Raw genomic sequence first — 25,547 nt, 5'->3', positions numbered from 1 at the left:
AGTCTAGACACAGCTGGGATGTGGTTACCAATCTATAGATGACTCCTCTCATGGTTAGTTCATCTCAGATCATGTCTACACTAGGGGGCAAAATTGAACTTAGGTATACCTCCTCACGACCCGATGGAATACTGGAGTCAACGTGGGCATGATCAGTGTTTGAGCGGGTTTAGTAGGGACACACTAAATCAATCAACCCCCGAGAGATGGATGTCTGTTGCACTGATCTCCCAATAAGTGTAGACAACGTTTTTTGCTCTGTTCCCACAAAGTAAGGCCTTGGTTGCCTTAAAAGCCCTCTGGTTCACAGTCTCATAATCCCTAAGGCAGAGAGTCACTGGCTTCTTCAGATTTTCAAATTAAGGAATCCCCACACGCAGTAATTTACTTTGCTTGATTCTTATCCTCTCTTTTTCCCCAAAGGTGTCACATGTCTTAACAGACTGTCTAGTGGGTGTGTAATTGCTCATTTTTACCTAATTAGTATTTTAGAAAGGGCTAGGAAAGTTGCTACCCAAAATCACTGCCCTTTTAGGGTATGTCTAGACTGCATCCATCTGTCGGCAGAGGGATACAGATTAGGCAGGTTGACATTGCAAATGAGGCAGGGATTTAAATATCCCACACCTAATTTGCATAAAAATGGCCGCCATGTTTTGCCAACTCAGCACATTGTCGGCAAAAAGCAACTGTCTAAAGGGGGATCTGTGGAGAAAGAAAGCCTTTTTCGACAGATCCCTTATGCCTCCCGCCGACAGAGGGATGCAGTCTAGACATACCCTTACTCACTCATTCATCCATCATTCACTCTGGTTTATGTGAGACATCCTTGCCATAAAGTCACTCTGACCTGTCAGTTTGAGTTTCATGTGAGAACTCTACTTATGTGATATTTACTCTTGCATGGATCCATATTGACTGGCCAATAGGTCCAGTATTGATTGTCTACTCCCTTTGTTCATCAGGTTTACTTCACTTCACTTCTGCTTAGAAAGAAGCTGCTCCCAGAATCTTCTCTCATTCTGCCATGTTTAAGTCATGTCAAGTTATGCTCACATTATTTATTCAGTATGGTCACACCAATTTGGCACCATTCCAACAGTCTCTCCTTCAATGTTCAATTATTTATTTGTAATATTGCGCTAATCATTCCCACAATTTATGTGTTCATCATTAGATCATGTGTCTCCTTTTTCTTTTCTTTTTTTTGTAAAATTTAAAGCATTGTTTTATGGTTCTTAATAGCCTAATCCAGTTTTTTAATTCTATTTGCTTTCCATAAAGCTAGGGATTTTTTTAATGTTGCTTACACATTTGACATTTAAGCCAGAAGCATACAAAGAATAAAACAGCAGGTTTCAAAATTTAAAACAATATTGTCTATTTAACTTTATTCCACGCTGCCTCTGGCAGCCCTACCACATTACACCAAGCCCACATTTGAGATTGTATTTTTTCACCCACTATGTTATATTTTGAGCAAGCATACTTTTTGCAGGTATTGTTAGTCTAATTGACAATTTTATTTGGGTCATGAGTGGTGTGTTATACAGTTGAGGGCTTACCTATTCCTATCCCTAGCTCTCTCTCTCCCCACTTGATTAGTTTGTAGTTTCATGTCCCAGTCTGTATTATTTTACTTCATTGTAGAGCAGAGCCAGCTATAGGCACCAGCAAATCAAGTACGTGCTTGGGGCAGCACAGTTCCAAGGACGGCATTTCCAGGTAAGCAGCCGCCCCCGGCAATGCCTGGCCCTGCCCCGCCGATTTTAAAGGGCCGCAGGAGCTAGGCTCTGGCTGTGTGTTCCCAGGAACTGGCTGTGGGGCGAGGCGTGGCCAGCTCCCACCCCGTCCCGCTGGCTCCAGTCCTGCCACGGCCCCAGCCCCCTTTGCCGGTGAGAGACTGCTCCCTGCCAGCCACCCAGCTCGCTGTGCCCACCCTGCCCCACGTCCCTCTGGCTCCGCGCCTCCTGTTCTCCATGCTGCCCCTGCTCCCTACACCCTGCTCTCCTGCACCCCGGTCCTTCTGTTCTCCCTGTTCCCTGCGACTCTCTGGCTCTGCACCGCCCTTGTACCCCGTACCCTCCTCCCCCCGATCCCTGCGCCCTTCTGGCTCTGTGCCGCCTGTTCCCTATGCCACCCCTACACCTCAGTCCCCGCGCCCCTCTGGCTCTGTGCCCCCTCTGTACCCTGCAGCCCCTCTTCCCTGTGCCCCTCTGGATCTCTGCCCCCCATTCCCCATACTGCCCCTGGACCCCGATCTCTCTGCCCCTCCTGTTCCCCGCATCCCATTCCCTGTGCCTCCCCTGCACCCCGCACCCTGCTCCCCCAATCCCTGCATCCCTCTGGCTGTGCGCCACCCCTGTACCCGCCACACTGTTCCCCGCACCTCTCTGGCTCTGCACACCCCAGCACTCCAGTCTCCCTGGTTCTCGCGCCTCTTGCACTGAGCCTCCCATTCCGCACGGTGAACCCTGCTCCCCCTGTTCCCCATGCCCCTCTGGCTCTGCGCTGTCCCTGTCCCCTGTCTCCCTGTGGGGCGAGAGTGAGGGGTGCTTGTCCATAGGGAGGGGCTGGACAGGGTAGGGAAAAGGCTGTTGGGACCCAGCAGCGAGTGAAAGAGGAGGGAGAGTTTTTACTTGAAGCGCCTTTGCCTTAATGGAAAAAAAAATAATTAAAATTATATTTGCTATTTATAGGGCTAAAATGCCGGGACAAAGACAAACAAACAAACCAAAACCATTGCAAAGTGCAAACATGTGTAAAAGCCAACAAAAGAAGGGGGGAGGTGGCCAAAAAATTTTTTGCTTGGGGCAGCAAAAAACCTAGAGCCGGCCCTGTTGCAGGGTATCTCATTTTCTGGCTTCTTTGTTTCCCAGTATGTGCTGGTTGTATTAAGTGTTTTGTTGTAAGTGAGCTTTGATTAATTTGCATAAATACTGTGTATGGGTCAGTGCTCAGGTGCAAAGAACAAGGGTGTGTAACTTACTAAGGCCAGGCTCCACTGGCACTTTACAATGCTATAACTTTCTGGCACAGGGATGTGAATTCTTTCCCCCTCCTTCCCCCCCGCCATGTGTAGCAAGATACAGTGTTGTAAAACACCATTGTGAACCAGGCTACAGCACTGTTGCTGTTAGCTACTCAGCTCACAGAGATGGTTTACACAGAGTGCTGGAGAGATCTCTCCTAGCACTCGTGCGTTAAACTGTTTAGTATAGATGAAGTCTCAGATCCCTGAGTGTTTGGCTACTCCAGTTGTCTGCATGTAAACAGACGGGGGTGGGGGGAACAAAAGGGGGAAGATGCAACCAGGTGACGTTTTACCCAGGAAGTGAGCCAAAGACCATGAGGAGCAGCAATGGGCGTGTTAGAGGCCAGGTTACTGGAGACTAGACAGTCTGTGGTTGGGTGAATCAAAGAGGTGGGAAGTCCAAGATGGACTTAGCTAAAATTAACTGATTCCCATGCCAACAAATCTGTTCCACGTTGCTAACCAATAAACCCTCAATGATGAGTAAGTGATAGCTGCCTTTGACACTAAGGAAGCAGGGCCCTTCGGTGCATTTGGTTTCCCTGATATGAGTCCACCTAGGTGTGGTTCCAGGGGAAACCAAAGTCAGACACAGGAAGGTCAAAGCCATATGGCAATCGTGCAAGGGCAGGCATGCCTCACCAGGGTTTTGACTGGCTTTTTCAAAAAGACGATTCAGAGGATTAGCCCAGAGATTCTGTGATAGATATCTTAATCACTAAGAAGTGAATGATTAACAGACAGAAATTTTAAATTTAGCTTTGCTGTGCATATATACTGTGATTTCAATCTGGAATTAACCTTTTTGTACATTCAAGGGAACGGTTGGTTACATTATGATGTTCTTGTGCTAATTCGGATACATTAACCCATAATTATCCACCTGCATGTTACCATTGTCTCCATATGAAGTATAGCATCTTAAAGCATATTTATGTCAGGGTACTTTTGTCTGGGCACTTTAAATATAGATTCATTGTCATGCCCCAGTAAACAAGTGTTTTCTGGGCATTAATTATAGCTCCACTATATCTTTATATTTATATCTTTATATTTCATTGACAATATACAATTTTACAGTTAATCCTTCACTGAGGGTCAAGGGCAGCGTGCTGTTATCCAGGTGATGCTGAGGTCTGGTTGACTCCACCCTGCCCCTTGCACATGAGTGTGGGCGCTTTCGTGTGCAAAAGTGATGTGCTTTGAGGTGTAGATGTACTCTTGCGCAATAAGTTTCCGTTAAAAAACTCTTGCGCAAAAGGCTTTTTGTGCAAGAAGCCTGCAGCGTAGATGTAACCTGTCAGAAAAGCAAAACAACCTTTTTATGGCTACTGAACAGCACTATTACAGAGGCTGGCCATTGTTCCCAGAGTAGTGTACTTTGGTTAGGACTTTGATAAAACCTACACATTATCTAGCCCAATACTGGAATTTAAGTTCTTCAAAAGCCCTATTAAAACATTTCCCCTCTTTAGAGAATTAAACATGAGGGATGTTTTTGGATGTTGGGGTTCCTCTATATTAAAAGTATGTTAAAAGTAGGAAGCCAGCTACACAGCCAGTGAGGCTACTGTGTGATAGAGGCTGTGTCTAGACTGGCTAGTTTTTCCAGAAAATCAGCCGCTTTTCTGGAAAAAACTTGCCAGCTGTCTACACTGGCCGCTTGAATTTCTGCAAAAGCACTGACGATCTCATGTAAGATTGTCAGTGTTCTTGTGGAAATATTATGCTGCTCCCGTTCGGGCAAAAGTCCTTTTGCGCAAAAGTTTTGCGCAAAAGGGCCAGTGTAGACATCTCAGATTTGTTTTCCGCAAAAAAGCCCCGATCGCAAAAATGGCGATCAGGGCTTTTTTGCAGAAAAGCACATCTAGATTGGCATAGACGCTTTTCCGCAAAAAGTGCTTGTGCGGAAAAGCGTCCGTGCCAATCTAGATGCTCTGTTCCGAAAATGCTTTTAACGGAAAACTTTTCCGTTAAAAGCATTTCCGGAAAATCATGCCAGTCTAGACGTAGCCTATGAGTTTGTTGGGGTTTTTGTTTGTTTGGTTGGTTTGGTTTGGTTTGTTTTTTGTCTAGCACCTTGGAACATCCGAGAAGAATAAAGCCAATATAGAAGAATTTCAGAAATTTTCATTAAAGGACCAGTTCACTAGAATTCTTTGAGAGAGTTAACAAGAATATAGGCAAAGTGATTTAGTGAATACAAAGTGACTTTTTCAGAAAGTCTTTGATGGAAAGATTTTAGGTCAGGTGAGCTGTTATAGGATAAGAGAGAAAGTCCTTTATGGATGAAGAACTGGTTAAATGATAAAAGGCAAAAAGCAAATATAACTAGTATATAAATACTTTTCAAAATAGAAAGACGTAAACAGTGGAGTTTCCAGGAGTTTGTACTGGGAACAGGCAGTACTGTTAAATGATCTATATAAATATAAAAGCAAACAGTAAAGTTGCCTAATTCTGTGTATGATACAAAACTTTCCAAGACTGCCAAGTCCAAAACAGATTTCCAAGAGTTGCAAAGGGATCCCACCATATGAGGTGACTAAGCAAGCTACATAAGCTGTTACCATTTAAAAAGAGATTCTGGCATGATTGTGAAAACATTTACTTAAAATGTAACCACCATAATTAGGAAAAGAGGTGCAGAAAAAAAATAATTAGGGATCTGGAACAACTTTACATAAGAAAAGATTAACAAGATTAGAATCATTTGACTTCGAAAAAAGATGACAAGAAGGGGAATATAGTAGGCATCTATATTTATTGGTGGATTGACGCTCTGTAGGTCAATCTTCTAGTGTTCAATTAAGTGGGTCAAGTATAGACCTGTAAATTGAATGCTCAGGGCAGCTCTTGCCAGCGTCTGTACTCTTTGCAGTTGTTCCCATTGGTCTCCCACTGTGTGGTATTTTATTCAGCTGGAGTTGTGTACGCCTAGGGGCTAGGGCGCTCGCCTGGGGAGGACAGGATTGTGGGTTTAAGGCCCACCTCCGGTTGGATAGAGATGGGATGGCAAAAAGCCGGGCAGCCCCAGGACAGGAGAGACATGGTCTATGTAGGATGCTATACCAGAATTTAGGTCCATGTTTAAGGGTGTGTTTTCACTGCACCCTTACCTTGAAATAAGCTACGCAATTACCTTATTTAAAAAACTGATACAGTCTACACAGAGACAAATTTTGAAATAAAGTGCTATTCTGAAACATCCCTTAACTCTTGTGGAATGAGGTTTACAGGGACTTCAGAATAGCAAGCCAGGCCTAGGCGTAGACATATAAAACTAGAAGAAGGAGGTTCTAATAAGATCACTAAGCCACAGGTTTAAAATAAAAAGAACGAAACACAAAGCAGAAAATTAACCAGTGGAACTTGTCAGAAAATGTCATTAAGGCCATGATGATAACAAGGTGTTTTTGCTTTAAAAGAAAGAGATCAGTTCATAGAGAATAAGTCCATTAATGGTCCATCCAAACAGGACATATCTGCTCTTCTTTCCTGAAGCTCAGCCCATACTTGTGCTCACAAGGATCCTACACTAGTTGCTCCATGTCTTGTAACATACGGTCCTCTGCCTTGAGCTATTTCAGTACAGCTATTCCCTCTCCCATCAGTGTGGTTGGAGTCATTGTAGCCTGCTCGATTGATGGGGAAGCTTCACAACTCACTATTCAAGAGGAACTACCTGTTCCACTTACTAGTCTTTCTGCCTCCCAAGCAACTTTAAGCAATCCAGCCTGATCAAAATCCATCCAAGATCCTATGAACACTGTAATAAGGTCCCTTAAACCATCATAAATCGTTATTATTGTTAGGATTTGCTGCTTGCATGACTGGACTGCCCATGAATTCAAATCAAGGCCCATGCCCCACTGTGTTAGGCCCTGTGCAAACATATAATAAAAAGGCAGGCCTTACCTCAAAGGGCTCACAGACCATGTGACAGACAGGACTTGATGGGAGGAGAGAACAGATGGATAGGGTGGGGAAGCAGAAGCTTCTATGATGAGGTAGCTGGCTCTGTGGATATGGGAAAGTCAGTGGATGTGATATACCTTGACTTTAGCAAAGTTTTCGATGCTGTCTCCCACAGTATTCTTGTCAGTAAATGAAGGGATTATGGATTGGATAAATGGATTGTAAGATGGATAGAAAGCTGGCTAGAAGGCTGGGCCCAGCGGGTAGTGATCAACGCCTTGATGTCAGGTTGGCGGTCCGTTTCTAGCAGAGTGCCCCAAGGATTTGTTCTAGGACTGGTTTTGTTCAACATCTTTATTAATGACCTGGACAAGCGGATGGATTGCACCCTCAGCAAGTTCACAGATGACACTAAACTAGGGGGAGAGGTAGATACGCTGGACAGCAGGGATAGGCTCCAGAGTGACCTGGACAGATTAGAGGATTGGGCCAAAATAAATCTGATGAGGTTCAACAAGGAGAAGTGTAGAGTCCTGCACTTGGGATGAAAGAATCCCAAGCATTGTTACAGGCTGGGGACCAAATGGCTAAGTAGCAGTTCTACAGAAAAGGACCTGGGGATTACAGTGGATGAGAAGCTGGATATGAGTCAACTGTGTGCCCTTGTAGCCAAGAGGGCTAATGACATATTAGGGTGCATTAGGAGGAACATTGCTAGCAGGTCCAGAGAAGTGATTATTCCCCTTTATTCAGCTTTGGTGAGGCCACATCTGGAGTATTGTGTCCAGTTCTGGGGGCCCCCACTATAGAAAGGATGTGGATGCATTAGAGAGGGTTCAGAGGAGGGCAACCAAAATAAGGGGGCTGGAGTGCATGACCTATGAGGACAGGCTGAGGGATTTGGGTTTGTTTAGTTTGCAGAAGAGAAGAGTGAGGGGGGATTTGATAGCAGCCTTCAACTTCCTGAAGGGAGGTTCCAAAGAGGATGGAGAGAGGCTGTTCACAGTATTGACGGATGGAAGAACAAGGAGCAATGGTCTCAAGTTAAAGTGGGGGAGGTCTAGGTTGGATATTAGGAACAACTATTTCACCAGAAGGGTGATGAAGCTCTGGAATGGGTTACCTAGGGAGGTGGTGGAATCTCCATCGCTAGAGGTTTTTAAGTCTCTGCGTGACAAAGTCCTGGCTGGGTTGATTTAGCTGGGATTGGTCCTGCCTTGAGAAGGAGGCTGGACTTGATGACATCCTGAGGTCTCCTCCAGCTCTATGATTCTATGATTCTAAGCTAGACAAATTCACACTAGAAATCAGATACACATTTTTAACACTGAGGATCTATTGAAACAACTTTTCTAGGGACATGGTGGATTTCCTGTGAATTGAAATCTTTAAATAAAGACTAGGGCTGTGTCTACATTGGCCGCGAGTATTTGCGCAAGAACACTGACGTTGTAATGTACAAAATCAGTGCTTCTTGTGCAAATACTCTGACGCTCCCGCTCAGGGATAAGCCCTCTTGCGCAAGTATTCTTGCACAAGAGGCCAGTGTAGACAAGCAAAATGGCCATCGTAGCTCGCTTGTGCAAATACTTTTAACGGAAAAACTTTTCTGTTAAAAGTATTTGCGCAAAATCATGCCAGTGTAGACGCAGCCTAGATGTTTTTAAGAAAGATGTTAAGCTCAAGCAGAAGTTATGGGTTTGATGCTAGAATTATTGGATGAGGTTATCTGGCCTGGGCCATGCAGGAGGTTAGAACAGGTGATCCTTTCTGTGAAGCAATACTGACAGACTATCCCTCCTTCTGTAAACAAAGATATAATACAAAAAATGTGGCTCAGATCACTCAAGCACTTCACAAGTCTTTTAAAAACTCTGGGATACAAACTTACCAGAGGAACTGATCCAGAAAAGAATTACATTAAAATGATAAAATAACAAGTAGTCCCGTGGCACCTTATAGACTAACAGATTTATTTGAGCATAAGCTTTCGTAGGAAAAGACCCACTTCGTCAGATGCTAAAGTGAGTCTTTGCCCATGAAAACTTATGCTCCAATAAATCTGTTAGTCTGAATCTGCAAAAACAACGAGAAGTCCTGTGGCACCTTATAGACCAATACGACTACCCCTCTGATACTTATTAAAATGATACTGACTACATAAAAAAATCAAAGAGTATAAAGAATCTTTTTTTGTGAACTGTTTTATTATAACAACTCAGAGTGTTAAAACGGAATGAGTAATTACATTTATTTTGTACTATACATGCTTTTTATTTTGTTCATATTTTCTTTGTGCCACGTTGAAGCGTGGTTTGCAGAGCTTCTGGAGGCAGAATACATGGCTTCCAGACTAGGTTGCACAAACCCAATGCTGGTTGCCCTTGCAAAATAAATAACGTTAAAAGAAACCTGTATTGAACCTCTTACTTAAGGGAGGTATGCACTGAAGGGGACTTCCCAGGACATAAACTCCGTACCAAAGCATCATTGCCAAAGGCACCATTTATGCGAGACTAGTGGGGGCAATAAGACCCCCTTCCCAAGTTGGAATCCCATGGATTTCATACTTAAGGTCTATTTAAAGCTGCATGCCCTGACTCCAGAGGCAGTTCTTAAATACAACACAGTTTGAGCTGCTTGCAGCTTTGCCTTTGGGGCAGGGAGTTTGTTCTAAAAAGAGGGAGGCAGGGTGATTAAGAATAACAAAAGGACTGGGCATTCCAGTAATTGAAGGATCATTAGATCATCATGAAAACATTGTCGGGTACACCACTTAAAATAGCGGGGCAAAAAAAAAAAAAGGAATGAGTGTCGTGCTGCAGGGATTTGCATTGGGATCACTGTGTTAAACTTACAGATGTTCTTGAAAAGGAGGTGAACAGGGACTACTCCAAAGCTGACTGCAAAGAGCTACAAAGGGATTTCACAAATCTGGCTGACTGGGGAACACAAAGGCAGATGGAATTCTGTGTTGATAACTGCAAAGTAATGCACATGGGAAAATATCCTAACTATAGATTCAAAAACGTCTAAAATAGCTGTTATCACTCAAGAAAGATATCGTGGAATCATTGTGGACAGTTCCCTGAAAACATCTGTTCAATGTGGAGTGAAAGTCTAAAAACGAAAAAGGTAACACAATATTGGGAATCATTGGGAAAGGAATATATAATTAGACAAAATATTATATTGCCTCTAATAACATCATTGTATGCCTGCATCTTGAAAATCATATGCTGATCTGATCACTCCATCTACAAAAATATGTATTGGATTTGGAAAAGTTACAGAAAGGGTAACAGAAATGATTAGGGGTACTAATACCTTCCATATGAGGCGAGATTAACAAGACTGGGACTTGTCAGCGTGGAAAAGAAATGACAAAAGGGTGGGGGGGATATGTCAGATGTCTAGAAAATCATGAACAGTTTGGAAAAATAGAATAAGGAAATGCTTTTTATTCCTTCACTAACATAACACAAGAATCTGACCCAATTAAATGTATGGACAGCAGATTTAAACAAACAAAATACATTATTTTTTTCACAATCAACTTGTGGAACTCTTTCCCAGGAGATGGTGGAAAACCCCAAACTGTAACAGGGTTCCAAATAGAACTAAATAAGTTCAAGGAGGCAGGGATGGTGTCCCTAGCTTCTGTCTGCCAGAAGCTGGGCATGGATGACAGGGGATGGATCATGATGATTGCATCTTCTGTTCATACCTTCTGAAGCACCTGGCATTGGCTACTGTTGGAAGACAGAATACTGGACTAAAAGGACCTTTGGTCTGATCCAGTATGGCCATTCTGATGTGCTCATATAGAGCTGAAATGTATATGCCTCCTTTCTGTAGCCCACTAGACCCCACTCACCTTCCAGAGTTGAGACAGAGCCTAGGAGTCCTGACGGGACCTCTCTCTCTCCAAGGGTACATCTAGACTACAAGCCTCTTTCGAAAGAGAGCGTCTAGACTGCAACCTCGTCTTTTGAAAAAGTGAGCCGCTTTTTCGAAAGAGAGCCCCCAGGCAGTCTAGATGCTCTCTTTTGAAAAAGCCCCATTTGCATTCAAGAACGCCTTTTTTCAAAAGAAAGCTTTCGAAAAAAAGGCGTTCTTACTCGTGAAATGAGGAGTACCGCCGTCGAAAGAAAAGCCGCATTCTTTCAATTTAATTTCAAAAGAACGCGGCTGTAGTCTAGACGCAGGTGAAGTTTTTTCGAAAAAACCCTGCAGTCTAGACACAGCCCAAGAGTTAGTAACAAAGTAAGAATATACATTACTATTCTAAGGCTAGCCAGTGTCCCTTAAGTGACTTGCCACAAGATGTTAGAATATGTTACTGTCAGAAATGAGTGGGTCTAATATTTATTTATTTTTCTTTCTTTAATATATGAATTAGATACAGTGCTCTTCTCAGCTAACTGCTAAGTTGTCTGCCAAAAAAATAGAGTTTTCCAGTGTCTTAGTAGACCCTGAATAGAGATGTGTGGTGGGAGGCGGATGGGGTTGGTTCCTCCTTCGCCATTTGGCGCTTGATTTGTACTGAGCATGCTCAGTAACTCTGTTGAAGCCTCTGTTGTCAGTCTGCCTCCCCATCCTCTCACTCTCTTTTCTCCCCCATCATGGCATGCACGGGTCGGCTCCTCCCCCAAAATCTGAAATGATGCCCCTGGACTCGAGCATCCCATATGCAGCATACCATGCATGCCATGGCTCCCTTTGGCAGGACGTGTTTTGCAGTGGGCCGGTTGCCCTTCCATAGCTGAAAGGGAAGGAGAGCCTGCCTCTGGCTGGCCGGCTGTTCTATTTCAGCCTCTGCTTGACACTGCTGTAAGCACATTCACACGTCCAAGCAGCTTGAACTTTAGACTTTGCTTGGTGGAAGGCCGAGGAGTTGTCTGACACAACTAGCCGGGGTGGGCGTCCAGAGATATGCAGCACTGGCCTCCGAATTGTTTTCTTCTTTCAACCGGCTGAGCCATAAGATGTCTGATTTCCGAGAAATAATGATCTAGTTCTCAGCCCCACCTCCCTGTTTTGCCCCTGCTTCCCTCTTTTTGCACAATTGAAAGGGAAGGAGGGAAGGTCTCTTGCTGACCTGCTGGTCTCTTTTTTTCTGTGCTTGTCACTTTGCTGTAAGCAGGGGCGGTGAGTTAGGTGGGCCTGCGGTGCCTGGGCTCCAGGGATATTCCTCGCAGAGAGGCCCTCCTCCAGCAAAGTTCAGGGCCAGTTCTGTCCCTCGGCCCTGCCTGCCACCACTCATGTGCCTCCCCTGGCACCGTCTGCAGCCCCTGATTGATTTAAAAGGGTTCAAGGCAAAGGCAGTGCAGTGGGGCTAGAGCAACTTCCTACCTACTCTGCCTCTGTGTGCAGCACGTCTCCGCGGCCCTGGGATCGGGAGTGTTTGCGTTCCTCCCCAACAGTGCCCAATACTCCACTTAAAAGATCTGGAAAAAAAAGAGTAGGAATGAGTGTCACCCTGCAGGGATTTGCATTTGGAGCACTGTGTTAAACTTACAAATGTTCTTGAAAAAGAGGTGAACAGGGACTAATCCAAAGCTGACTGCAAAGAGCTACAAAGGAATCTCACAAAACTGGCTGATTGGGCAACACGAAGGCAGATGGAATTCTGTGTTGATAAGTACAAAGTAATGCACATGGAAAAATATAATCCTAACTATAGATACAAAAAATAGGTGTTACCTCTCAAGAAGAGATGGTGGAATCATTGTGGACCGTTCCCTGAAAACATCTGTTCAATGAGCAGTGGAAGTCTAAAAATGAAAAAGGTAACACAATATTGGGAATCATTAGGAAAGGAATATATAATTAGACAAAATATTATATTGCCTCTAATAACATGATTGTACGCCCACATCTTGAATACCATATGCTGATCTGGTCACTCCATCTACAAAAATATATATTGGATTTGGAAAAGTTACAGAAAGGGTAACAGAAATGATCAGGGGTAAGGAACAGCTTCGATATGAGACAAGTTTAACAAGACTGGGACTTGTCATCTTGGAAAAGAAATGACAAAAGGGTGAGGGGGATACGTTAGATGTCTAGAAAATCAGGAACAGTATGGAAAAATAGAATAAGGAAATGTTATTTATTCCTTCACTAACATAACACAAGAAGCTGACCCAATTAAATATGTAGGCAGCAGATTTAAAACAAATTATTTCTTCAGTCAACCTGGGGAACTCTTTGCTAGGAGGTGGTGGAAAGGCCTAAACTGCAACTGGGTTCCAATAAGAATAAAATAAGTTCAAGGAGGATAAGTCCATCAACTGTTACTAGCCAGAATGGCTAGTGATAGTGTCCCTAGCTTCCATTTGCCTGAAGCTGGGTATGGATGACAGGGGATGGATCATGATGATTGCCTCTTCTGATTCCTTCTGAAGCTCCTGGCATTGGCTACTGTTGAAGACAGGATACTGGCTAGAAGGACCTTTGGTCATTCTGATGTTCTTATATAACGCTGAAATGTATCTGCCCCCTTGCTATAACCCACTTGACCCCATTCACCTGCAGAGTTGAGACAGAGCCCAGGAATCCTGACAGGGCCCCTCTTTATCCAAGAGTTACTAACAAAGTAAGAATATACATTATAATTTTAAGGCTAATCAGTGTCCCTTAAGTGACTTGCCACAGGAGATCAGAATATGTTAGTGTCAGAGCTGAGGGGGTCTAATATTTATTTAATTTTCTTTTGTTTATATAGTGCTCCCGTCAGCTAACTGTTAAGTTGGCTGCCAAAAAAAGTAGAGTTTTCAAGTGCCTGGTAGCCCCTGGATAGAGATGATGTGTGGAGGAGAAGGGCTGATTGGGTTGGTTCCTTCATTCTAGTTGGAACTTTCTTTCTACTGAGCATGAACAGTAACCCTGCTGAAGCCTCTGCTGTCAGTTTGTGCCCCTCATGCTTTCACTCTCCCTCTCCCCCTCCCCCATCAGGGCATTCACAGATCACCTCCACCCTGCCCCAAAGTCTGATATGGCGCCCCTGACCCTTGCAGGTTTGACAGCCTTGAAAGGACAATGGTGCCACGATTATTTGTCATGTTGAGACTCAGGGCCAGTTAGACAAAAGCAATTTGATCTGGAACTAGATTAATCAGTAGAAAAGGAGACCTTGGTTCTATTCTGCTGTGTGACCTTGGGCTGGTCATTTCAGCCCTCTCTGTTTCTCCTTCCTTTCCTTTGTGCTTTTTTATTAGAATATAAGCAGGGGCGGCTGCATGGATGGTGGGTATGAGGCAAGGGGGGGCATTTCCTCCCCTGGGTTTTAGTGCTCAATCTTCCCTCTTCCTATCCCTATTCTGACCCACCAGGCTCCCACAGCAAGCAGGTGCAGTTTACTAAGACTCTCCCCACTCCTCCAGTGGATCTATTATCTTAAAAGTGAAAAGCTTTTCAGCTTCCCAGAACTATTAGCATAACATTGAACCTGTGAAAGAGCCAGGAAGTGGTAATGGAGCCATTTTACAGGTATGTACCAACCTAAATACGTATCTGAAGAAGTGGGTTGTACACACCAAAGCTCATGAGACCATCTACACGTTTTGTTAGTTTTTAAGGTGCTACCAGACTATTTGTTGTTTTTTAAGTTTTCCTGTTGCAGACTAACTCGGCTACCTCTCTGAAGCGTATGTATATGCTGTCAGTTTCTGAATTTACTGACAAACACAAGTCTGCCTTAGTGTAGTATGTCTGCAGGACCTTGATTTAAAATGTGCTTTAAACATTTCATTAGTTTGTTGCTGAAGATTATAGAATCACATCTCTAAAAAAAACCTTGCATAGTTTTTTTTTAGATGCACAATCTGAGTATTCAACTTTAGCCTTAAATGTTTGGCTCTTCAGACATATTTTTTAACTAAATTATCCCAAAGACCACTCTTATCTAAAATACAATTTATATTTTAATTACTACAGTATAAATACTTGCTTCCAAATTCTTCCTGCACTTTCTGTTCTTTCCTCCTCTGTAGAAAATAGCCCTTCAGTTGGGACAACATTCCTTTTCTTCCAGATAGCTGGACAATTGAGTTTCCCTTTCTTTATATCTGACGTAGGTACTGATTTTAAGGAGGGCTCTCTTAAAACTATTTCATCAAAGAGCCAGAAGTAAAGTCCTTTGGAATGTCTAAAATCTTGGAAACATTTTTAACATAAACATGTGGTGAAATTTCATCAACACATCTATTGTTGTGGAGATCACACAAAATTTAATTAGTCTCCTTTTTCTAAAAGCAATTAACTTTATGAACACAGTAAATCGCTCTGACTGATTAATTCAAAATAATGTCTCTGTTTCAGTGGGTTAAATATGGTGTAATAGGGAATGATTACTTTATGAAGGCTTCATAGTACATTTAAAACATTAAATCTATTTAGAAATACTGATTTAAAAAAGCGTAAAAAAGAGAAGAGCTACATTGTGTATTCCATATTATTTAATGTTGTATTCAGCAGGACAACTGATTTGCCCCTACTACAAAGTTTTTGAAAATAAATCTCTGACCAGCTTAAGAGTATATAAAAAAACCTGCTACAAACATGTTACTTATTTCCAAAATGTAGTGCTTTTAATGAAGTACCTTCTGCATGTCCAGTTTTCACAGTCTAGTATGCAGTGGAAACCTGCTGCATTTTCTTTAGAAAGAAATTTTAGAAAAGTATTATTTTTTCAAATGTTATTTGCTACATTTGAGTTCAAAGATTTGGCTGGGAAGCAGGGCCGGATTAAGACATGCTGAGGCCCTAAACTATGTCAAGGTTAAGAGGCCATGTGACATTACCAAAAATGTGTATTGTTCTAACAGAAAGGACAATAAAAATAGAAATAATAAAGATTATATTTGCATGTATGCCGGTACATAGGCAAGAAGGCAATTAAAAACTAGTATGTTTTTTAAATTTTGTATGTATATATTTTTTTATAATCTGAGGCCCTAAATTGCAGTGTACTTAATTTGTGCATAAATCCAACACTGCAGGAAGAGTGAACAGAGAGAGAGAGGACAGAGAAGATAGAGACAGTAGGGAGGGAGTAGGGCCTGAGCAGAGTGGGGGTGTGGTCTGTGGGGCCACCTTCTGGGGAGCTTACCTCCCCAAGCAGCAGCTTCACACACTGAGGGTATGTCTACACTGCAGAGTTTTTTCAGAAAAACAGCTGTTTTTCCAAAAAAACTTCACTTACATCCACATTGCAATCGCGTTCTTTCAGAAAAAAATCGAAAGAACGGAGGGGTTTTTTCCGATATTGGTAAACCACTTTTTACGAGGAAGAAGCCTTTTTCCGAAAGAGCTCTTTCCAAAAAAGGCATGTGTGGATGGGGAAGAGGGAATTCTTTTGAAAGAAGAGGAAAGAGGAAAAAGCACAGGTGCCGTGGTGACCACTCCGCCCCCAGTTATCACAGCTTAAATGTGAGCGAGCGTCCATTCAGTGTGGACGCTATCTTTCAAAAAAGCAGATCGCTTTTTCAATGTGTTTTGCTGTGTAGATGCTCTCTTTCGGAAGAAGTTTTTTTGGAAGATCTCTTCCAGAAAAGCTTCTTCCGAAAGAAGCCTGCAGTCTCGACGTAGCCTGTTGCAGCTTCTTGGCTTGGGAACTGTTTCTCAACTTGGGTATGTACAGCACCTGACACATGAGGGCCTCAGTCTCCAAAGTGACCTCCAGGACCTATTTATAAATAACAACAGAAGCCAACATTTGCCAAAAAGTGAAGCCCAAAGCCTTGAAGGTTCTCTGAATGAATCCTTCCCTTTGCTGCTGCCAACAGCATATCACAGAGGGCAGGTCTCTCAAATCTAACTCCCACCTAAGAAGCTTAATCAGGAGCTTCTGATTTAGTTTCTTAAGTGTGGGGAAAACTTGACAGAGGCTCATCACTCTTAGGCACAGTGCATGGACCAGAGCAGAAATGCAGCAGTTTTCCATGCAGGCTGGACATCAACAAGCCATTGTTTAATATCACTGCAGTCAAACTGCAAAGGGAAATGCACTGCTGCAGCATGGCTGCTGTCCCTGCCATTCCTGCAGGTGGATGGACAGCTGGGGCTGACTTTTTATACTTCTATTTTAAACAGGCACATATGCAATTGTGGAACAATTTAGCTTTTAAAATGCAAGCCCAGGCCCAAATTCTTAGACATCGTGAAATGGCCCTTTAAATGGAGGCCCATGCAGACTGCCAATGAAGATATGTGCTCTTGATTTGGGTGGTAGCAGTCTCCCATACATGCAACCCCTCTGCATAGATTACTTCTGCCAACAGCATGAATAGCTTGAATAGGGTGGAGTGCACAGACATCACTCCTGGGTCAAGGGACTCGCATTTAGACCACAGCCCCGTGTGTATAAAGTCCATCACTTGAGAATGCAAGTGACAATGCAGGAAAAAAATAATTGCATATGCAAATTATTTGCACAAACAACTGGGAGTTGAGTACATTTTGAAAACTGGGCCCATTCTGCTTACAGGGCCTTTGATGTATTCCTTTTGGCTAATATTCTTGTTTCTTCCTATGCTTATGCAGAGACCAGATGAGTGAGGCAAAATCTTTTATTGGACCAACTGCTGTTGGTGAGACAGAGAAGCTTTTGAGAGACACAGAGTTCTTCCTTAGACATTTTAACTCTAAGGTGGTATTTTAGCTGGAATCTTAGCTCTGCAGGAGCTATTGGTCTATGTATTTCCACCACCCGTATATCCAGAAGTATAAATGTCACAATAATCAGGCTGCATAAAAAAAGAAAACAAATGTAAAGAAAGCAAATATTTTCAAAGTGTATGTTGAGTCCTGTTGTAATACAAGGCGATAAAGACTAAAAATCTGTCATTGCTGGTTATAGCTTTATCGCTTTTCAGCAAGGCCAACACTGTACATTTCGTATGCTGTGTGGTGTAGCTCTGAACTCTCCAACTGTGCATAACGGTTACATGCCAGCTGGCGCTACCCTTCCTGCACTGGAGTATGTCACCCAGACACACTAGAGAACAATAGCTGCAGCCTGCCCCCACCTTGGCTTTTGCCAGGCAATAGCCTTGACTCATTGTCCTGGCCGTGAGAGCCTGGTCTGGAATAACATGAAAAGAAAAACCTCTTCATAAATGCAGATGCCCCATGGCACATTTTTCCTTGACCAGGACAGGAAATTATGCATTTTACCTCACCCTCTTCATACAAAACAGACGTTCACCAACTCAAACCTGCATGTGCACACACAAATACATCCTAAGATACAGACACATGTACACACACAACCAGACATGTACACCCAGATAGGGAAGCTGAATGATGCAGCCGCACAGACATACTCAAATGGGGGCACAACCAAAGATGTAGACACGCAGGGACACACACAGACAGACAAAGGGATATAGGGAAGGATGTCATTTCAGATTTTGGTGGTGGGGTTTAACTTTAACCATACTTCCAGGAGCTACTTAGGTACTTGAAAACTCTAATTTTCTGGAAGATAACTTAGCAGTTAGATAACAGGCGCCCTGTAACTAATTCCTGTATGACTCAGCTCTAATAATAGCATGTTCATGCTTCTGACATCTTGCGGCAAGTCACTTATGGGACACTGTTAGGTTTCGAGTTTTAATCTATATTCTTTGTTACTATCTCTGGGTTCTCTCTCAGCTGTAGGTGGAGAGTGGGTTTGAGCAGATCACAGCAGGGTAAAATACTTTTGGGTTCTGTGTAAGAACATCAGACTGGGCATATTGGGTCAGACCAAAGGTCCATCTAACCCAGTATCCTATATTCTGACCATGACCAATGGCAGTGCTTTATAGGGAATGAACAGAAAAGACAATCATTGAGTGATTCATGCCTTCACCCACTCCCAGTTTCTGGAAAACAGAGGTGAGTGACATGCAGAACATGGTGTTGGATCCCTGCCCATACTGGCTAATAGCCATTGAGGGACCAACTCTTCATGAACTTATCTAATTCTTTTTGGACCCTGTTAGTTTTGGTCTTCACAGCATCCTCTGGCAAAGAGTCCCACAGGTTGACTATGAAGAAACACTTTCTTTTGTTTTATATCTGCTGACTATGAATTTCATTGACTGAAGCCTAGTTCTGTTATTTGAAGGACTAAATTGCACTTCTTCATTTAATTTTTCTACACCATTCATGATTTTATAGGCCTCTTTCATATCTCCCTCTTAATCATCTCTTTTCCACATTGAAAAGTTCCAGTCTTTTTAATTTTTCCTCATATGAAAAGCATTCATACTCCTAATCATTTCTGTTGCCCTTCTCTGTGTCTTTTCCAGTATATATTTTTTTGAGACGGGATGGCGAATTCTGCACACATTATTCCATAGAGGTAGAGGTAATACCATAGAGGTAGAGGTAATATGATATTTTCTGTCTTATTATCTATCCCTTTTCTAATGAGTCCCAGTTCTGTTAGGTTTTATTTTTTAATTGTCACTAGACATAGAGTGGGTATTTTCAGACAACTATCCACAATGATTCTCAGACCTCTTCATTGATGGATTCAGCTAATTTGGGTCTCGTCATTATAATATATTTGGGATTATATTTTGCCATGTGCATTACTTCGCATTTATCAACACTTAATTTCATCTGTCATTGTGTTGCCCAGTCAGCTAGTTTTGTGAAATCCCTTTGTAACTCTTTATAACTCAGTCTGCTTGGGACTTAACTATCTTGAACAAATTTTGTATCATCTGAAAATTTCATCAACTCACTGTTGACCCTTTTTTTCCAGTCAATTTATGAATATGTTGAAAAGAACTGGTCTCAGTATAGATCCCTGGGGGACACCACAATTTACTTCTCTCCATTCTTACTAGTTATTTTTTGTTTCTGGTCTTTTAACTGGAGTGCCTGACAATGCTTTCCAGATCATCTAATGGTCCTTAGTTTATTTTAATGACAACCCTTTGGTTATCTTAATCACCTTGCCTCTGTTTATAAACAAAGTCCTTGCCTCAGAGGCTGTGCAGCTCCTAGCTTCCAAATTCATCACATATCACACTCAGGAGGTGTTGCAGTTAAGAGCTCTGTCTGGGGCTAGGGTGAATAGCCCCTGGTACAAAATTTGGGAGGGGACACCCCCAATAATAACAGCAGGGACACACATAAAGGTAGATGTGCATTCATAGGGGACATGCACACACCCAACAGACCCTGGTCTGCAGGCAGAATCAAATCTGTGACCCCTGGACGTTGGTGTAGGACTCTCTATTGCATGAGTGATTAGCTAAGGCTGTAGAGTAGAGATGTTTTTCTTTCTGTAAGTGGCATTGATGCCACACACAAAGGACGATGCCCAAAAGGATGGACAGATGGACACATACACACATGAAGATGCCCACAAGAAGAGATGGAGGGACTGGGACACAGACACAAAAGGAGGGACTCATACTCAAAGGAGGATGCCCAAAAGGACACCTCCCCCCCATCTCACACAAACACAGAGTCTCTTTCAGTGTCTCAGGTCAGGAATAAAACTGACCTGCACCTTTGAACTAGTGCATCCCCCCTTCCCTTAACCCCATCCTCTCCCTTCACCAACTTTCTCTCCCCTTTTCCTTATTTCTATACCTCCTCCCTTTCTTCTTCGCTTTCCCAGTCTCCTCTCCCCAAAGACGACCCCCCCCCCCAGCTCTGCCCGCCTCACTCCCAGTCACCCTGCCCCCGCGAGACACCCCTCGACCCCTGGCTACTTGTCACGCTTGTTTTCAGCCTCCCGGCGCTTTGTAACTTTCGCTTTTAAGCCTCCCTGCCTTGGGAGTGGCTGCTATTGGTCCATCTGGGATAAGGCCACCACCTCAAACCCGCCAGGATTGGTTTGGCTCGTCATCAATCATTTCTAGTAGCCGGGACTGTTGAATGGGGAAGGAGAGAGGGATAAATAGAAACTGATGCGCGGAGGGAGAGAGCAGCTGCCAGAGGCCAGGAGGAGGTACCTGTGGAGGGCAGGGTGGGGGAATGGGGTGTCCAGTACCGCGTGCATAGGATGATGCAGAGAGGCAGAGTAAGAGCTGGTAAGGTGATACATTATCTATACAGTGACTATCTAATAATGGTGATGGGGATCCTGGTTACAGTCACCTGCTTTCATGCGGGTCCCTTTTGTGCTGAGGGGCATTGCAAAACTCAGAGCTCTTCCCTGGTGAGGGGTATGTTGTGCCCAGTTCCCTGGGGCGGGGTGGGCAGCTTGGGGTGGCAGCGGAGGGCTGGTGGGAAATACAGGCTGGGGAGAGGCAATGGCATGGGTGAGTTTATAGGTATTCTCCTTCCAATGGCTGACGAATGAATGGGGGCTCTAGCCTATGTGTTTTCATTGTCAGGCGGTGCGCAGCAGTGGCTCTACCCAGGGTAACGTGGGCATAGCCTGGTGTGTTTAGCTGCTTGGAGGCAGACAGACAGACGGCCTGCAGCACTGCCTAGGCAGCCACTGTGAACGATGGAGCATTTGATAGCATGTGGCCGTGGCTAAGGAACTGCGTGACTGACACAGTCGTAGTAAAAAAAAAAAAAATGAATGAGCACCTGCTGCCACGTCCCCTCCCTCCCTGCTGTTTTTATAGCAGCTCGACCGGGTCACGTAATTTGGGCACAAATCCTGGCTTGTCTGGCCTGGTCTTTGTGTGGGTCACTAACTAGCTCCATTTCCCACGTCTCTGGAGGGAGCACAATGAAGCAGGCTGAGATCTGGGGGGGAGGGGGAGAAAGGAGGGGGGAGGGGGAACCTGTTAGGAAAGAGACAGCAGGGAGGGGAGGGAAAGGGGGAACCCACCCGTTGCTGTAGTTTATTGTAATCCCTGATGGCTGGCGGTGGGGATTTGCGGGGAGAGGGGATCAGGGGGAAGGGGCGGCGGAGCATGTGTTGGGCCACTGGCTGGGGGAGAGGGGGTTGCATATGGGGGGGTCGGGACGGTGATGACTGTGAAGCGCGGTGACCTCCTGGTTTGTAATTCGCCTCCCCTCCCAAACCGGGAGAAGCTGCCGCGGAGACTCGCTGCAGCCCCCGGGGCGGAACATCACTTGCTCCCGCCGCATGGCTTCCCCTGCAGCCCACGTGCGCGGGAAGGGCAGGAGCAGCCGGGCTGGGTGTGTGGGGTGTGTGTGTGGGGGGGGGGAGGGGGGCCGCCGGGCCTATGGAGCAATTTTCCCGGCGGGGGAAGGGGCTGGGGAGGGAGGCGGCTGCGCTCCGCGAGCCGGGTCTGAGCGGGGTTACTCCCGGCCATGCACCTGCTGTTGCCACCAGCCCCAGACAGGAAATGAGCCGCTTTTCTGCGCGCCCTGCAGCCCCCTGCCGCCGCCCTGTGAGTCAAAGCTTCCCCGAAGGGCGACACGCCGCTGTGGCGTGCGCCGCAGTCCCTCCGGAGTCAGGAGCCGCATTAAAAAGGTGCCCGTCCGGGGGGGGGGGGGGGTTCCTGATTTTACTCACACGCCCAGGAAATCCAGGGGTGTCGGCACCGGTGGGTTTCACACTTTCTTTTCTCGTGACCCAGTTGAAAAACGGTGGGTGGCGGGCGCCCACCATACGGCCTCTTTGGTCTCCAGCGTGGGGCCAGGGAGGAAGGCTTTGAGGGCAGGAGGGGACTCCAGGTTTGGGGGGCAGGGGATTGGGGGCCTGGGCTTATTTCTGGCAGCTCCCAATCAGCAGGGCCAGCCCTACCCATATGCAAAAGATGCAGCTGCTGTAGAGCACTATACCATTTGGGGCACCACAGTGCCCCAGATTTCGGGGTGCTCTAGGTAGTTGGGGGCAGTGTATTCAGTGGTGCTGGTGGCCAGCCCCTCCCTCCCTTCCTTCGGCTTCACCCAGCAGGGCCATCCTTAGGGGGTGCAGGTTCCCTGTTCTGTCCCACCCCTGCTTTGTTCTCCCCTCTTCCCACCCCTGCCTTGTTCTCCCCTCTTCAGGACCCCTCCCCCAAGCTATGTGGCTGGGAGCCAGGGGAGCTGAGTGCTCTGGGGCCAGGCTGCTCCACTGCCACTGGTGAGTATGGCGGGGTGAGACTTCTGCTCCCTCCCCCCCCCCCCCCCCCCAGTGGAGGGACCAGCCTTGCAGGAAGGGGCTGTGTACAGGGGCTCAGGCTGGGTAGGCCACCAGAACTGGTCAGGGTAGCTCTGCCATTCAGGGGGGCTGAGGCAGGCTTCCTGCCTCTCCTGCCACCACAGATTGCCCTGTACCTCAGAAACAGCCAGCAGCAGATCTGGCTCCTGCATGGAGGCACCCAAGCAGCTCTGCATGCTGCTTTTGCCTACAGGCACTGCTGCCTCCAGTCCCCATTGGCCAGTTCCCAGCCAATGGGAGTGCAGAGCTGGTGATTAGGGTGGGAGCAGTAAGTGGAGATCCATCAGACTTCCGCCACCTAGGAGCTGGACCTGTAGGGCGCAGCGTGGTCCACGGTGCCAGGACAGGCAGGGAGCTGGCCTTAGCAGCCCCGCTTGTCACCTGGTCACCCCACAGCAAGGTCACCCACTGCCTGGCATTCCGCAACCCAACCCATAGTTCAAAAATCACCGGTCTGCACCTCAGTGGCACAGCTACGGCACTGTGGCTGAGCCGCTGCAGTGTAGATGTATCCCACGCTGATGGAAGGGTTTTTTCATAGATGCAGTTAACACCATCCCTAGGGAGATGTAGGGCCTGGGACAGCATCCCCCCCCCTTCCTGCTCCACCTGTACCGAGCCCCTGTTCTGCTCCCACCCTGCTTCTTCCCACCCCTGTTCTTCCTGTCCCACCTCCATTGCAGCCCTTCCCTGCCTCTCCCACCGCATTGCACCCCTTCTCCCACACCTCCTCCCTCGAGTGACAGAACCCAGAGGATTACCAGGGGAGAGGGCTGGGGCTGGCAGCAGGGATTGGACTAGCCCCATGCTCTCTGTGGTGTCAGGAAGCATAGCAACCTGGCTGGGAGTCTGGGGTCTGGGTGGCCACCCTGCACTGTCCTATGGATGGGACAGCTCTGGATGTAGTTAATCTAATTCTCTGAGATGTGGTATTTAGGTCAATAGAAAAATTCCATTATGAACAGGTGCAGCTACAGTGGGAGATGAGGTCAATCTAACTGTGTTGTACAAGAGAATGAAATTTGTCATAGGCCTGAGCAAGATAGCTAGGTCCAGCTAATCTTTAAATGTAGACTAGGCCTCTGTTTAGCTCCAGATTAACACTGGTGTAAATGAAAGCAGCATCAGGCTTTACATTTAGTCTTGTGGCATAAGCAAAAAATGTAGAACATGAATCATTGAAAGATCACTGCCCGGCTTGGAAACTCACAATCTACAATATCCAAACCACATTCAAATGTCACACACTCAATTCTCTATTTCCTTTAGCATTATTGATGATTGCCATGTACTATGTGACTAGAGGTCACACCATTATGAGCAGCATTGAACATTTCACTACATCATATATGGGCTGATGCAGTCGCAGGCCAATAAGCCCAATGCATGTCACGCTGAGATGTCATCATGCTTTGAACTTGATATCGATCGAATGGTATAATAATAATAGAGATTGCCAATCTCCTAGAACTGGAAGGTCCTCAAGTCCAGTCCCCTGCCTTCACAGCAGGACCAAGTACCATCCCTGACAAATTTTTGCCCCAAATCCCTAAATAGTCTCCACAAGGATTGAATTCACAACCCTGGGTCGAAGGGACAAAGAAAAAAATACACTTGATGGAATTCCCATTTCAAAATTACTAAAAAATTAAATGGGAAAATTTTAACAATCCCCTTTTAAAAAAATCTGAAATAAAAATACCTTCATAAAAATAACATTCTACAGTATTTTTTAAAAATACAATAATTTAAGTAAAACATGTACATTTGCTTTTATTAAAAACAAAACCAAACCCTTAACTGAGTTAAGAGCTTGAGTGATGCCAGTTAAATCTGCTAATAATAAATAAATTACTCTTAAATTGACTTTTTGCACAACTTGTTTTAACTTGAAAAACGATTGTTTCCCAAAAAAAATTTCTGGCAAAAAGAGTTTGTCATACATCTTGAATTGTTTTTATTTCCAGGACATTTTCTGTGAATTTTAAGCAATATTTTTATCAGCAAACAACAACTTTCTCAAAAATTGCTTTCGGAATCATCCTGACATTGTTTTCACTAATCAGAAATGTCATTTTTAGTAAGGAACTGAACGAAAGAGAAAAACTAGTATTGACTGTTGAATTAACATAAGGTACATTTTACAAAGTAACATTGAAATGTTCCAAATGTTAAGTAAACAAGAAGTGTAGTTCTATAAATAATAAAAACCATTATTATTGTTGTTCTCTTTTTTTCTTTTCCTGGTTGTGGTTTGTCAGCCGGAGCACAGAGCCGTTTTTGTACTGATCATGAGATGGATATTCCTCCACTGACAGACGATGCCAATCCTATGTCTGTCTTTGTACGAAAAGTTTACTGCACCATCCCTTCTTGGGACCTTGTAGATTTTTGAAGAGGTATGCAGAGATGTGACTTGATGGGATTTTAGAGCTGCTGAAGGAAGGAAGGTGTAGAATAGCAGACCAGTTTTGGCATCCCTGGCTGATCCCACAGAGATCTGAGTAG

General features: G+C 44.8%; 1 protein-coding gene across 6 annotated transcripts in view; it reads left to right on the top strand.

Moving 5' to 3' along the window:
* The first annotated feature begins 14,267 nt into the window (after positions 1 to 14,267).
* The window catches only part of SLCO4A1 (solute carrier organic anion transporter family member 4A1), a 67,273-nt gene continuing 55,993 nt past the window's right edge, over positions 14,268 to 25,547 (top strand). For 2 of the 6 annotated variants that reach the window (XM_075901079.1, XM_075901080.1), the window contains exon 1: positions 14,268 to 14,449. The gene's annotated coding sequence lies outside the window, so the exon portion shown is untranslated. Of the gene's footprint in view, positions 14,450 to 19,718; positions 21,001 to 22,170; positions 22,368 to 25,547 lie in introns of those variants that run through there. The other 4 variants (XM_006126183.2, XM_006126182.4, XM_075901081.1 and 1 more) reach the window with 4 other exon arrangements.

The sequence above is a fragment of the Pelodiscus sinensis genome, chromosome 18 (assembly GCF_049634645.1).
Source record: "Pelodiscus sinensis isolate JC-2024 chromosome 18, ASM4963464v1, whole genome shotgun sequence".
NCBI classification, from domain to species: Eukaryota; Metazoa; Chordata; order Testudines; family Trionychidae; genus Pelodiscus; species Pelodiscus sinensis.
Note: the sequence above shows the minus strand (reverse complement) of the source record. Positions and strands in the feature narration are given on the sequence as shown.